General features: G+C 37.1%; 1 protein-coding gene and 1 pseudogene across 5 annotated transcripts in view; both read left to right on the top strand.

Annotated features, from left to right (window-relative positions):
- Nucleotides 1-15,986, top strand: part of Cnot6l (CCR4-NOT transcription complex subunit 6 like) — a 79,272-nt gene that overhangs the window by 3,123 nt on the left and 60,163 nt on the right. Inside the window, exon 1 of one of the 5 annotated variants that reach the window (XM_026785046.1) lies at nt 13-32. The exons of the other annotated variants lie outside the window; for them this stretch is intronic. The gene's annotated coding sequence lies outside the window, so the exon portion shown is untranslated. Of the gene's footprint in view, nt 1-12; nt 33-15,986 lie in introns of those variants that run through there. 5 annotated transcript variants of the gene reach the window in all.
- Nucleotides 13,431-13,547, top strand: LOC113457520 (annotated as a pseudogene).

The raw sequence follows: 15,986 nt of genomic DNA, 5'->3' as shown, positions 1-15,986 counted from the left end.
CGGGCCCTGGGCGCTGCCCCGGGCCTGTCCAGGTGAGGGTCGGGGGCGGGACACGCGGGTGGCGGTCGCCTGGGCCGCCCCCCACGGCTCCCGAGGGGAGACGGAGGCAGATTGGGGCGTTCGAACTGCAGGCCTTTCCCCGGCTGGTGGGGGGACCCCGAGGGAAAGTGAATCCAAACAGTCCATCTCGGAAGACGTGCTCCTCGGAGCCCCCCTCTCCGCCCTTCCCCGGAGGCTGCGTGCGGGGTAGCCCGAGTAAAGACGTCTTTGTTGTTGTTGGAGATCACTTTAGCGTTGGCCAGATTTGTTGTTGTTGTTTTTTTTTCCCTAACGCGAAGGGAGAGAATCACCCAGGAAAGGCGGGGGCAGGAAGGGGAACTGGCCTTCGTGGCCTGTGCTGCTGGTGGGGTCGGATCGATCTGGGGAATTTGAAATTGCTCCTGCCCTGCCTCCTGGAGGGAAAGGCGTGGACACATGGATCTGAGGAGGTCGCCAAGGAAGAGGAAGTTCCCCGAGCTGTCACCTTCGCCGAGCCAGCTTACGTAGCTTAGGCTGTTTAGGGGGATTGTGCTCAGGAGTTTAGCTGAGCCGCGTGTACACAGGGGCAGCCCAGCCCAGCGCCCTGAGATGCTACCTCATCCTCTCGGGGTCTCCGTTGCCCGTCAGCATAGCCCTCCCTGGACAACCAAACATGCTTTCCTCAAGTCTCCCCGACCTAGACCAAGCGGCTTCCCGGGGTGCTCCTGGAAAGCTATTTTAGAAGGACCAAGTCAGAAAACCGACCTAAAGGTAAACCTGCTGGTAGACGGAGTGCTTCGCAGAACTATTTATAAACGGCCTCTGATTGCCTTGCCTATTTACCTCACTGTCTTTACAGGGGTGCTTACTTAGCCCACACAGTTAGACCTTGCCTGGGGGTGGAGTCCCAGGACAGATTGGATGCTTTTAGGCTGTGGTCAGTGTGATGGCCAGAGACTGCTCTTTCTGAACCTGGTCTCACAAAGAAACAGTATGTTGTTCGTTGGAAAGCTGGGGGTGGTGGAGAGGAGGAGGTAAAGCTGTTTTCTATTACCAGCACTTGAAGAACAGCCTGATGTGTTGAGTTCAATGGAAAAGCTCTTTAACTTTTACAGACCTATTAGAACCATGGCCATGAAATTCGTATTTGTTCTCGTATTCTCTTTCTCATTAGAATATCTAGAGGTTTTTTTTTTTAATCTTTTCAGTAAGGTTGTAAGACTAGGATGACAAAACATGCGTGGCACGCATTTTTAAGTGCAAATACTCATTAATTACCTAGAACGATTGCTTAACTGACTTAGGGACCAAGAAAATACAGCTGGGGATGTAGCTTTGTGTACAACTCACCTTGCATGTGTGAAGCCCTGGGTTTGGTTTCCAACACTGAAGGGCAAAAGAAGTTTTTTTTTTAGGCCTTCGAGATATAGAAAGTGTTTGTGAGCATATGAGATGTACTTTTTCTAGAAATAAAGTTTTCATTGGAGCTTTACGTGTGAGTTTATAGTAAATAGCTGTATTTGATGTGCTTACTATTTTGGAATAGTCCCTTAGTTTAATTACTTAAGAATTTTTGTAACATATCCCCAGGGGGAGGATTCTAAGTTCTGTACATGTCTGAATGCAATCAAATGTTAAAATGGATCAGAGAACTAGAATTGTGTCATAAAAGTGTTCTTCCAGTTCATGTTATTAATTCTGATAAATAAAACCTTTAGGAGTCCCTTTCTGAGTGTCAGCAAGGCTTTTTCTACCGTCTTATGATAATTTGCTATTTCACATTATTTTGTATAGAGTGATAAATGTGTTAGTCATTGAATTTTTAAGTTTTTTTAAATTTAATTTTGATTTATGTTTTGGGAAAACCGTAATAGTGAGGAGTATAAAGTAAAGCTAGGAAAGATTAAAAGAATCGCAAATTTTAAAATTGCTTGCTTCTTAAAAATTTTTTGAGGGGCTTGCCCTGTGATGTAACTTACCTCAGACTTATCCCCCTCCTGCCTCAGCCTCCTTATGCAGTTATAGGCAGTTGCCATTTTACTTGGTTCTAATTTAAGGTGCCCCCCTTTCTTTTTTGGGATTGGGGTGAAGACAGAGCAGTGAGAATGTGGGAATAATTTCATTGAGAGTTAAGTTCATGTCTCTTGAAAAATACTAATTTTGATGTTAGAGAGGCAGCTGAGCAACATAGTGCTACACAGAGGGCCAGAGTTGTACTCCAAGCACCCATGTTGGGCAGCTGATAACTGATGCCAGCTTTATGGGATCTGACACTCTTCTGGCTTCCACATAATTATTTATAGACACACACACTTATAATTAAAAATAAAAAATGGTTCTTAGAAACATCAGTGCCTCTAGTTAGATTTTATCTTTGTTTTTAACAATAATCTTAATATATTTTCCAAATTTTGTAAATATACAGTGAGGTTTTCTAAAATTTCAAAGAATTCAGTGAAAGTTTTGATACATATAACCAGTGAAAATTATATATATGTGAATATATTATATATATAATATACATGCTTATAGGGTTAGCTTTATTAGAAGGCAAAATATACTTTGATTTACATAAAACTTTAACATACAGGGTGTTAAGTATCACTGTTGTATTTTCAAAGAAATTTGTTTTGATTTCCCTCTTATCACTCCAGCCCTTTAACCCTTTGTTTTACTCCTGTACCCCTGTCTGATTTCATGTCATGTATGTTCTTTCATGCTTCGTCTCCCTCCTCAGAGTCTCTTTACTCTTTCTTGGAGTCCATTCTAGTATAAGTGGGAATATAAATATCCAACTTTATTCCCACTTATATACATATGTATGCACAAGCTAGACTCTGCATATGAAGAGAGAATGTTGGTTTTTGTCTTTGTGGATTTGTATCAGTTGGCTTAATATGTTTTCCAGGCCACTCATTTTCTTGAAAAATTATTCTTTACAGCTGACTAGAATTTTATTGTGTCTGTATACCACATTTTCATTATGGGTATCTAGGCTGATTGCATTTCCTTGCTATCATGAATATAGCTTCAATAAATATGAATGTGAATGTCTATTACTGTCAGGACATAGAGTCTTTTGAGTAGACATATATAGGAGTGATAATAGCTGGATCATATGGCTGCCCTGTTTTTAATTTTTTTGAGGTAATTTCTATACTGGCTGTACTAGTTTACACTCCCACCGGCAGTGAGTAGGGATTCCTCTATCCTCACATCCTATAATCCCACCCCTTGTGAGGCAGAGGCAGAACCCTGTAGTTAAGGTCAGTTCAGGCTGACAAACCAAGCCAGGCCTCCCCCAAAACAAAAAAGGAAGCCCCCTACTCCAAACAAACAAAAGAGCCAAGTATGTGGATAGTTTATTTTTAACTGGAAATATTCATCCTTTTTGTTTAAACTAAAGAAATTACAACAAAATCAAGGTGGAATATTATTAGATTCTGAACCTTTCCAGAATATTCATTATAAACACCTTTAAGAGGGATTAAAATATTTAGAAATTTCTGTCTTTACTGCTAATGCTGATTATGGCAATCACTTTACCATAATATTTTAGTGCTTTAACATGCAGAAGTTTGAATGTACTGGTTAGCATGGTTGTCTTGTGGTAACCTATTTTAGTGCACCTTATGTTTTGTGACTCCTCCACTCCTAGGATCTTGGATTCTGTTTATTGCTCACAGACTATTTCTTAAGAACTGAAAGGGACATTTCCTCAAATTTCATTGGCAAGAATTTGTTATAGAGCATTATTTAAATACAGTAAATGTGAAAAATAACCCTGGATGGAAGTAAGTTTATTCTTGCTACAGAGGGCTTCAGGGTATTAGTTTAAATGATAGTATATATGTAATGATATTTTGTTTCTGATCTAACAAATAAAGCTTGCCTGAAAATCAAGTGTAGAGCTAAGCCACTAGTTAGCCAAAGAGTCCAGGCATTGGTGACACACACTTTTAATTCCAGCACTGGGGAGACAGGCAGACGGAGCTCTGTGCGTTCCAGTCCACCCTGAGCTACATGAGATTGAATCTGAGAAACAGCTCACACAAAGATGATCCCAGCACTTGGGATCACATGCCTTTAATCCCAGCACTAGGGAGGTGGAGTGATAGGGCTGGGCAGAGAGAGGAATATAAGGTGGGAGAAGACAGGAGCTCACGTGCAGTCTGAGGACTCAGGGACAGGATCACCCTTTCTTTCTGAGGCTCTGGTAGAGATAAAAGGTCTCTCTAGTGGCTGACTGCTCTGCTTCTCTGATCTCCCAGCTTTCACACCCTGATGTCTGACTCTGCTCTGGGTTTTTATTAAGACTGAGTAGAATACGTGCAACATGCATACTTGTAAAATTATATCTAAAAGTTATAATACTTAGAAAATCCTTTCCATCTTCAAAGTAAAATTTGAGGGAAAAAGGGTAGGAAAGGAGAGGAAAGGGAATGAGGAGCCACAAGGAGACAGGGACACAACTCTGATGGGAAAGGCTTGAGTGGCAAATGGACTTTACCAACTGTTTAAAGGTTTGCAATTTTATGAGAACTTACAAATTTAGTTGCATTTGGTAGGCATGTCTTTTACTGTGAAATAATTGGTAGTTATTGTGGTTTACTGGTTTCTGGCTGTTTGGTTTGTTTCCTATATTTTGAAATCAATTGGAACTGTGAGCCAGAATTCTAAATTTCAGTTTCTGGGATTTAATTTCACAGAGAACTTTTTTTCCTTTCTAAATTTCTTTTACTATTTTTTTTTTTTTACTTCAAAGAAATGTCATTTAGGTGAGCCATGCCATATTCTGTTTCCTTTTGCTATTTAGTAATTTTAAAGTTATTAAAATAATATATGTGAGTCTTAATCCAGAAATAACAACAAAGACATCAAAGTAACAACAAAAATATAATTATTAATCCATGTTCTATGCTTCACAATGAAAATACTACATCTTTGCTTTACTTAACTGCACTAACACTGGACTTCTAGTACATGAAATAGATTTTATCTCTGGGTGACTTCAATTTTAATTGAGTCATAGTGTATTCTTTCATTGCCCAGGAATCTTACAGTGTGAAACCCTGACTCATTTGCTTACTTCTTCCCTAAGAACTTGACTGTGTATCTCTTAGTATTACTTCACCTTGGTTATGGATCGCGTTCATTTCGCCTTTCCCCATTCCCCCCTCCTCACTCCTTTCCTTTCCTTCTCTTCCTGCCAGCTCTTCTCCCTCACTCTCTGTCTTACCCCTCTGAGGAGGAGTTTTGAGTGGTTCAGTTAATTTCTTTATGGTAAATATTTCTAATGTTTTGCATCTTGAAAACTGGAGCCTATTAGTTGCTAACCAAACCTTTAATCCAGTCTGCAGAGAACATACTAGATCCACATCATAAGAATAACATAAGAGTAACGTAACAATGTAAAATTGTTCCAGGTTTGAAAACTCTGAATCAGGACAAGTATTATTTAGCTGGTGTCACATTTAATCGGGAACTTGCTTGTATTTATTAAGGATGAGCCTTTGACCCTCATGGCAGAGAGCATGATATCAGGCAAGCAGGTATGGCACCCTGTCAGTAGCCAAGCAGCAAGTTGGAGAGAAGAACACTTACTGGGAATGGTGTGAGACCTCAAAGCCCACCTTTCAGTGACACACCTCTTCCAACAAGGCCACACCTCCTAGTCCTTCCCAGTCCACCAACTGGGAAACATTCAAATACATTCGTACAACCATACTGGGCATGGAGACACGCCTGAAATCTCAGCAGTTGGAGGACTATGGCAGGAGAGTAGTAAGTTCAAGACAAGGTTCTGCTATATAGCAAGACTCTGTTTATAAAGGAAATAATTTTAAAAGGAACCACAAACTCATACCTAGCCAATTAGTATGTATTTATTAATTTTTAAAATGGCTATAAGCTATTGAACTTAGGGGTCTAGGAAATGAAGACATTTAAAGCACAATGTTTTGTATGTAATAAGCATATGTAATGTTGAAGTTGAACCTAGGGTGCTAAGCATGCTATCTTTGTGTCCTATCACTCACTGAGTTAAAATATCCTACTTTTCTTTCCCTCCCTCCCTTTTGGATCAAGTCTTTACTGTGGGATGGAACTAATACTTTTTAGATTACTAAATACCAAGAACTAAGAAAATTCACTCCCACAGACTCTGCACATGTAATCTAAACTAATCTTTCTGAAAATACTGTGATATAGACAGTATGATTCTTAAGAATTTGAGCCATGAGCCTTCCATGTTGTAGCTACCAGAAATTCATTTAATTTCTCTATGTTTCAGTTTCTTCATCTGTAATAAGAAGATAGTAATAGCACTTATCTCAGGGTTAAATACTGATTAAATGATCTAATTCTCATAAAGTGTTTAGAATGATATCTAACAGATCTGATAACTTCAATATATGCTAGCTATTGCAGCTTCTTATTAGTAAACATACAAGTTACTTAACATTCCTGTTTACATTGGGTCATGTTTGACTCCAGAGTCCCTATTATTCCGTGCATAGGGCATTTAAGTCTGGTCATAGCAAACAGGTGAATATGCTAACTGACAGTAACATTTAGTGCTGTTACGGACAGTACATAATGTGTTTTAACTTACAGGGATGAGTAAGCAGAGGTAGAAGTCCTTTTTTTCCCCTTTATGATGAAATGAAAGGAAAGCAAGGAAATAGGTTACAGCAACATCCTTATCATTTTCTTACATTCCTTTTGTCCCTTTATATTTGTTATCATCAGATTTTTGTAAATTTTATTGCATCTTCTATTTCATACTTAAAATGTTTCAGTTATAATAATAGTTAATATTTTAATATTTTCTGGTTATACATTGTGTGCTAGATTGAGTCAGTAGACTTTCAGTAAAGATGTAAATATTTTGATTTTGAGGGTCACATGAGATCTTTATTACATATTCTGTTATTATTATTTTTGTAATTTTAGTTCTTTCACCTGAGGCGGGATTTCACTTTACAGCTATTCTATAACTCAAGACACTCCTCTTGTCTCAATCTATCTAGTATTAGAATTGCAGATGTGAGACATCATATTCAGCTAAATTTTTTTTTTTTTTGTTATTACTTAAAGGTTTACAAATTTACCTGGGTGGTGGTGGTGGTGCATGCCTTTATCCTCAGCACTCAAGAAGCAGAGGCCGGTGAATCTCTGAGTTTGAGGGCAGTTGGACCTATAGAGGTAGTTCCAGGACAGCCAGGGCTACCCAGAGAAACTCTGTCTCAAAAAAACAAAAAGCAAAAAATAAATAAAAATTAGTAACTACTATCAAGTCAGGGGTGTGAGCATTTACTGTCTCTATGTTAGATTTAAATGAAATACCATTTTTCTTTATAGTATTGGTGAGATTGATATTATTAATCCCTACTGTATATTTTAATGAGAATGCTGAAATTTAACGGATTTCATGATGGTCTATATATTAAGTGGAGGATTGACAATTAGGTTGTTGAAATTTCTAGCCTGTGTTTTCCAGGATGTTTTCCTAGTCTCCTAGAATACAGTGCACATTTCATACCATTATAAGGAAGGCCCAACAAGATCTTTTCTTTGAGTACCTCTCCGGTTTTATTATTTATTCCTCTTTCTTCTCACATATTCTCTAGCTTAGCATAGTGAGTGACTTACAGTCTGCTCTGTGCTGGAAATGTGCCTGCAGTACCTTATACTTTATGACCCCACTGACTGCTTCAATAATTCACCTCAGGTGCTGCTTAATCTGGGAAACCTTATCTGACACTTCCAGGCTTTGCTTTATGACTTTCCTTGTGTGCCTTTAGCATCCTGCCTGTTCCTCTTTGATAAAATTTGCCACAGGGTCTTAAAATTACTTTGTTTATGTCTTGGCTTTGCTTCTAGACTATGTCATTTTGAAACATAAAGATGATGTATACTTCATTTTTGTGACTCAAGTGTTTGAAACATAATAAGAAATATATAATGCTTTATATATAGTAAGAGATTAGGGAATGTGTATTAAATACATAAGTGTCTTTGTAAGCAGTGGAAATTACATCAACATATATATTTGCAGATGTTAAGTTTTTGGAAAGTCAATTTAACTTCTGGTTAACTTTGAATAATAGGAACATGAAGTTAATGGGGCAGATTAAAGCGTGATTTTAAGTGGGATCTGTTCTTACATAAGGGATGTTAGTTTTGTCTTTGGTCATTGACACAGATTTTAATTTTAGAGCAGCAAGTATATTTAAAATACTTATGTTGAGGTTTTCTTACTAATATTTAATTTGAAAGTTATAATGTGGCTTTATTTTAGAAGCATTTATTAATTAACCACACACTTAATTTTACTGGTAGATACTGTATAGCTCCAAAATCTCTTACTTAACCTATACTATTAAAGACTTTGGGAACCATTGGATGATTTGAGCATGTTGATAAAAGTTTAAAGTTTACTCATTCTTTTTCAAACTGTGCTAGGGATGGAAGCTGGGTCTTACACACAGGTGAGCACCTGATTACTGGGATTTATGTTAAAAATATTAACCTGAACATTTGAAGAAGGCCTAGCTTGAGTTGAGCAACCTGAGTACCAGTCCAGCCTGAAAGGTATAGCTTTCATCCTTCAATGAAAAAGCTTATTTTTGCAGCACACGGAGGCCACATGAAAACCACACTGATCAGAATGCAAAAAATAAGTGACTGTGAAGTGCTCAACCCCATTGGGCAGATCTGCAATGAAACCCCTATGAAGAGAGGTCAGGAAGATTATAAGAGCCAGAAAACCAGATTGCCTGCTGCAAAGACAGGGCAGGGAAGCAGAACCATGAAATCTCAACAATATGGTTGTCTTAACAAGACCTGCATAATGACAACACCATTCTACATGCCAATATAAATGGGTTAATCTCACAAGATCCACTTCTGCATGAGGAGCTTTAGGGTACTCGGTGGCTCTGAGAGAGGGAGAAGGAACTTTATCCAGTGACAAGTCCTCTGATAGCCAGTTTAGATATTCAGCCCAAAACACATGTTGATTAATCAAGTAACACAAAATGATGGATACACATTATTTATATATATATATATATATGAATGAAGTGGAGAAAAAGTAGAAATGATGTAAGTACACTGCTCATGGATGAAATTTTCAGGAAATGAAAATTTTAGTTAGAAGATTAATCTGGTAGACAAGAGGTATCAGTTGGAATGAGAATAAGTTTCTTTTAAGATTTAGAATTAAAATATAATCAATAAATAGGTTTAAAGTGGTGTTGTAGATATAATCAAAATACTGAATGAAATTCTCAAGGAACTAATAAAATAGATTTATGTTGGGATGAAAAAAAGAAAGCTTTCAAGGCACATTGGTTATTTTATATGAAGGAGAGACCTCAGAGTAAGGAGAATATGCCTAAAAGTCGTTTCAGGGAAGGGAATAATGAATTTTGTGTTAGTGGTGGCACAAGTCTTACTCTTAGCATTTGAGAAGCAGAACATCTAGATCTCTTAAATTTGAACCCAGTCTTACCAGTATACTGAGTTCTACTCAGACCAGCTAGGGCTATATAATGAAATCCTGTCTTAAAAAAAAATAGAAAAATAGATTGCTGCAATCTCTACTGGAGTGGTTTTCGTAAATTTAGGCCCTTCTTAATTTTTGACCGAGTGTCTTCAGTATTGACTTCCTGGCCTGTAAACTTCACAGGTTAACTTTTGCTAGGTTATGAGAACACCATTGATAGCCTGGAGAAGGCTGTGTTCTTTTGCATAGTAATTGAAGGTAAATGAAAGGAAATAAATTGGATTGAAAAGGAACCTGTTGTGCTGAGTGTTTATCTTATTTGGTGTAGAGTGCAAATTAACATCACTTACTGTTGGTTCTGTTACCACCATATATAGTTGGCTGTAATGGTCCTCACTTGTGATCCAGCACTTTGGAGATGGAGGCAAGAGGATCAGAAGTTCAAGGTTCCTTGGCCACTTAGGGGAGTTCAGGGATATCGTGTGATACATGACACCTTGTCTCAAAAAAAAAAAAAAAAAGAAAAGAAAAGAAAATTAGCTCTTTCCCTAAAAATTCGTAACCAAACAAAACTCTTAATTGAAATACCAAAATTAATAAACAAATGTGATATGAAAGTGTTTGTATTTCCTATATTATTACATTATATATAAAACAGTGAAAATATTCTAAGATTTTTGTAACAGCTATTTTGTGACATGAATATTAAGTTCTGTTTTTGACAAAGGTCATAGTTACCGCTATCACTACTGTGTAGGTTGTCTAGGTCTCTGAAATCTGTGATACAGTTTCTTCCTGTATACAGATTCACAAATTCCCTGATATTCATGGACCCCAGGTTAACAATACATGCTTATTGTCTCCTGGATTTTTCTCAACTTTGTGTATTTTTTTGTGTTAGTTATTTACTTTTCTTTACAGATGGTAATAATTTTGTTGCTTTTTGTTTTTTTGAAACTAATATATGCTCCTTTAATAGACTTACAGAACCACCGTTCTGGCAGAGACCAGGAAAGCAGAAGCAGCAGCTGGGAGCAGCTTGCCAAATTTATATGCAAACATTAGCCCAAGGCGACCACGCCCCCTAAGGGGCGGGACTTATCCCTACATCTCCCCTTTTTGTCTAAATAAGACAGAACTAAACCAAATACAACTATATACAATAATAACAAATAATAAATGTAACAAACAATATTGAGAATAAAAGTTTTGCTAAACATTCTATCTCAAGGAGTCTAAATAATGTAGAGAGTAACTACAATTATATAATCTTCAGCTCCGTCAAAGATCTGAGAAGGGAATAAATATTATTTAACAAATGAGATATATCCAAAATGTGCAACAATTGACAGAGGCAACTGATGGTTACCTGGGCAATCACCCAAAGTCTTGTTTGCAATGTTGAGTCAACCAACTTTGGCTAAGGCCTAACATAACTGACATACCATTATTAAAGGCAAGGAACTTTTCAAAACTATCTTACCCTGTCTTGGCAGGATATGACAGTCCTGTTTTATCCATTGATGCACGCTCTGTATCTCTGTCAGTGGTTGAGATATGGGCATTTCTTTTGCCCAAAGGCCAGTTCTGCCAAAAAGAAAGGCTCCAGGTGGGAAGGGAACAACAGCTGCAGAAAGACATTGGATAATGGAAACGTCTGCTGAACTAAATCAACCAGTTTATTTCAAGGATGTGCTGACCTCACAATGGAAGCCAGGAGATAAAATTCCATGTGCCACATTACAAAATGCTAAATTTCCTGTTTTAAAGTGTATCTCAATGATTTTAGTATAGCCATATTATTATAAATATATCACATGCATAGTATATCAATCACAAAAGAAGCCTAATATTGAATATCATGTCTAATTCCCCTTTCTGCTTGCAGCTATGAGCTACTTTCTGGTTGTTTTGTTGTTTTGAAAAAAAAAGTTCTGTTTTGAGACAGATTTTCATCATGTGTCTCTGGCTGACTTCGAACTCACAGATAACTCTCTGCACCTGCCTCCTGAGTGCTGGGATTCATACTTGGTTTTATGGATTGACTATTTTAGGCATTTAGTGAAAGTGGAAGCATAGACTTGACCTCTTATGTCAGGCTTCTTTCATTTAGCCTAATAAATGCTTCAAGAATAAGCCTTTTGGTAACATGTAATAGTACTTTTTTTTTGAGACGGAGTCTCCTGTGTCATAAGCTAGCTTCCAAGATGCCATGGATATTGTGTAGGATGTAACCAAGGATGATCTCGAACTCTGTGTCCTTCTGCCTCTACTTTGCAAGTGTTGCCAGTACAGACATGTGTATCATTATACCCAGTTTATGCAGTGCTGGGGATCAAATTCAGGGCCTTGTATAGGCAGTCTTTGTACAACTGATCTACTTGCCTGGTCCTCATGTTTATGGCTAAATAAAATGCCTTTGTTTGCATGTGGATATTTTTGGCTATTCTGAATAATTTTGCTGTAATATTAGTGCATACGTATTTGTTGGGCATACGTTTTAATTTTTTTTTGAGTATATTTCTAAGAATGGAATTTCTGGGTCATATGGTAATTCTCTGTATGAGGTTGTGAGTAATGAACATGTTTTATATTTCTTTAAGTCATGATTTTTAATGGTTCCACTTTATTGATACTTCAATAAAGTATCAATCTCCTGATAGTTGATAATTGAGTTGATTTTTTTTTTGGTGGTTATCAAAGTGAAAATGTATATAATGTCTTTGAATGCTTTTGTGTATGTGTTGTTTGCTTGTGTATGGGGTTGCTCACTTGATGTTTGTGGAGGCCAGAATGTTGGGATGTCTTCCTTAGTTCCCTTCTAGATCCGACAGTGCTGGGATCCTGATCTCAGACTTTCATGCTTTCTTAGCAAGCACTCGATTCCATCACCTCCACAGGTCCCATATGCTTTTTTAAAGGATAAATTTCTAAAGTGGATTTGCAGAATTGAAAACTATAATTTTGATAAACCTTGCCATATTACTCTTTAGATATGTATAAAATTTTACTACCATGGAGGTTGGGGACTGAAAACTCTGTGGTAGAGTGCTTGGTTTAGCATTCCTAAGGTCTTGAGTTCTGTTCACAGCACTGAAAAAAAAAAATCACCAGTTTTATAAAAAATGCTTGCTTCTCTAAGCTCTTTTATTTCCCTTCTCATTTTAATTGTTTGGATAGAATGTGATATACATTTTCCCCCAACTCCCCGTTTCTCCTTCCCTCTCTCATTCCACCCTCCCTTGTCTCCAAACTCCTATTCGTGTTAATCATTGCCATTCTGAGAACATCATATATATATATTATATTTTAAAATACTAAGGGTTTTTTTTTTGTCTATGTTTTTGGATGCTTCTGTGATGCTTTTTGACTTTCCTGGTCATGACCCCAAATATTTCTATTGGAATATATACAGTTTTTCTTACTGAGGGGTTATATTCAAAACAGCAAAAAAGAATCCATGGTACTGCCACTTATATATGTTTAAGACAAGGTTTTACTTACTGTATAGGCCTGACTGGACTGAAACTCTTTCTATGGACCAGACTGGGCTTGAACTCAGAGGTTTATCTGCTTCTGCCTCTTGAGTACTAAAATTAAAGGTGTGTGTCCCCAAGCCTGGCTCATCTGTAATAATTATAATGACCTTTGCCTTGTTGAAAAGTTCTCTGTACACTAAGACTGTAACTTGCTTTTTCTGCTTGTTTTTCTAGGAATGTACAGAACTGAACTTAGCATGACTTAGTCAGATTTTATAGTTAGACTTAATTTATCTTTCACAGTGGTGGGTTTTTGTTTGTTAGTTTTGTTTTTTTTCCATGTTAAAGGTCAAATAATAGGCTACATAAGTATTATTCCTGAGCTTACCTCCAGCACTTAATCTGTGTTTAAATTCCAGTTAATTGCTTCTTGGGCTTTTGGCCAAGATCAAGTGTAGCATCTGTTCTTGTCAGTTTGCTATCTGATGTATTATCTCTCCAGGAACAATATATTGTAACACGAGGGCCCGCAAGCCCCAAAGAAAATCACACAGAGATTTCCATAGGTTATAAAACTGATTGGCCCATTAGCTTGGGCAACTTATTATCTCTTGCAGCTTATATTAACCCATTGTTCTTGTCTGTGTTAGCCATATGGCTCAATACCTTTTTCAGCTGGGCAGATTACATCTTGCTTCTCGGTGGTCTGGGCAGGAATGGGAGGAATGGGCTTCCTCCTTTCCAGCATTCTCTTGTTCTCATTGCCCCGCCTCTGCTTCCTGTTAATATGTAATTCATAATGTTAGTGAAATGAAACATGAGAGCACATACAGATCCATCTAGGCATGTGCTGGGCATTTAGTCATGCCTTCTAACTTATAAACCCCGTCTTTCTTTATCTTACTAAAATTGGGTTCAGAAACTAAGAGTTTCAAGATAGTGTGATCCTCAGTTTTCAAAACTAGGAAAGTCATTTGGGATTAGTACTGATTGGAAAGAGAGCAAATCTTCAGTTAGTAATTAAGAAGTCACTTGGTCTGGATCTGCTTCCGACAGAGGAATCTAAAATAGCTGCAAGACACTTAAGGAAATGTTCAACATCCTTAGCCTTCAGAGAAATGCAAGTCAGAATAACTCTGAGATTCTGTCTTACACCTGTAAGAATGGCCAAGATCAAAAACACTGAAGACAAATTATGCTGGAGAGGATGTGGTGTAAAGGGAACACTCCAGCATTGCTGGTGGAAGTGCAAGCTGGTACAGCCCTTTTGAATATCAGTATGGTGATTTCTCAGAAAATTAGGAACCAATAAAGACCTAGCAATACCACTTTTGAGTATATACCCAAAAGATGCTCAATCGTCCACAAGGACATGTGCTTAACTATGTTTATAGCAGCTTTGTTTATCATAGCCTGAACCTGGAAACAACCTAAATGCCCCTCGACCGAAGAATGGATAAGGAAAATGTGGTACATTTACACAATGGAGTACTACACAGCAGAAAAAAATAACATCTTGAAATTTGCAGTCAAATGGATGGATCTAGAAAACATATTGAGCATTTTCTCAGTTGTAATACTGGATATGGATTTTGTGTAATTAAGTTTCAAAAATTGATAGCAAATACCATTCCTTGACTCTACAACTACCTGTTATTCCTAGTATATTAAATGTGTATACTGTTACTGTTTTGTACTAGCTAATGGAACAAAAGTGTAGTTTTTAATAACAACTAGACATTTGCTCCTCTGTGACCTTTTATTAGTTTATTATCTAGGTCTAAAATTTGGAAGAACATTATATTTTGTGCACTTTGTTGCTTTTGTAGAGTCAAGAAAACAGAAATTGAAAAAGGTTCTGGGGCGTTTGTAGGAAATGAACAAATAAATTTAATTTCTTCTGATAAGATACAAGTTTCTCTTTCAGTGGCCAGCTTGTTTTTACTTTGGGCCATAGCATGGGGACATTCTTGACTCAGAGGCTTTGTAAGTTCTCAAGTTGTTTATTCTTTTAACCATTTATTTTAGGAGGAACTATTTTCAAGTTTTCCCTTTTTTTTCTTTTTGCACAAAGCACTGCCTGTTGATAGGGGTTTGTATGAGTAGAATGGATATTTTGGTGAGAAATTAATCATGCTCCATTTTCCCTCCCCCAAAGGTTTGATCCTTTTGTTTAGTGTTGTTTTGGATGATTGTGAATCAGCATTGAATCTACCTTTCTTTAGAATCTTTTCATAAGCAAATGTGGAACATTTTCCTTTGTGCTTTTTGAATGTTATCCTGGACAGTTTGATTATTGAAAGTTTTCTTCTGTTTTACACTACTCTTTCTAGTGGAGACTAACAGATTTAGATAATGCTTTCCTATGTTCTTGACTTTGGTTCTCAGAAAAGTAATATTAATTTTATTAACTCTTCATATATTACTGTTTTCATCTAACACTGGAACATTTTATAATTTGGTTCATTTCAAAAATATGGGACAATTATTACTGATTATTTTTAGACTTTCATATTATTAATTTTATATTCAGGGTTTAACTTAAGATATTTTATCAGAAAACTAAAGTGATGAAACGGTTTATTAGTTAAACTTTCAGCTTTTTTCTTTTTAATTTTTTAAAGCTTTTATTATATATATTTGTGTTTTGTTATGGGTGTTGGGTCTATTGGGAGTGGAGTTACAGACAGTTGTGAGCTGCCATGTCTGTGCTGGGAATTGAACCAGGGTCCTCTGGAAGAGTAGTCAGTGCTCTTAATCACTGAGCCATCTCTCCAGTCCAAATTTTCAGTTTTTATACTGTTCTCTAGGAATTGAAACAAACAGTAATTTAAATTACTGTTTCTTTTTTTTTTTTGTAAATATTTATTATGTATACAATATTCTGACGGGGTTTTGATCCTACTTAATGTGCTGGCTTTGTGGGAGCCTAGCCAGTTTGGATGTTCACCTTCCTAAATATAGACGGAGGGGGGGAG

The sequence above is a fragment of the Microtus ochrogaster genome, linkage group LG1 (assembly GCF_000317375.1).
Source record: "Microtus ochrogaster isolate Prairie Vole_2 linkage group LG1, MicOch1.0, whole genome shotgun sequence".
Taxonomy (NCBI): Eukaryota; Metazoa; Chordata; class Mammalia; order Rodentia; family Cricetidae; genus Microtus; species Microtus ochrogaster.
The sequence above is the reverse complement of the archived record's forward strand: the minus strand, read 5'-3'. Positions and strand labels throughout refer to the sequence as shown.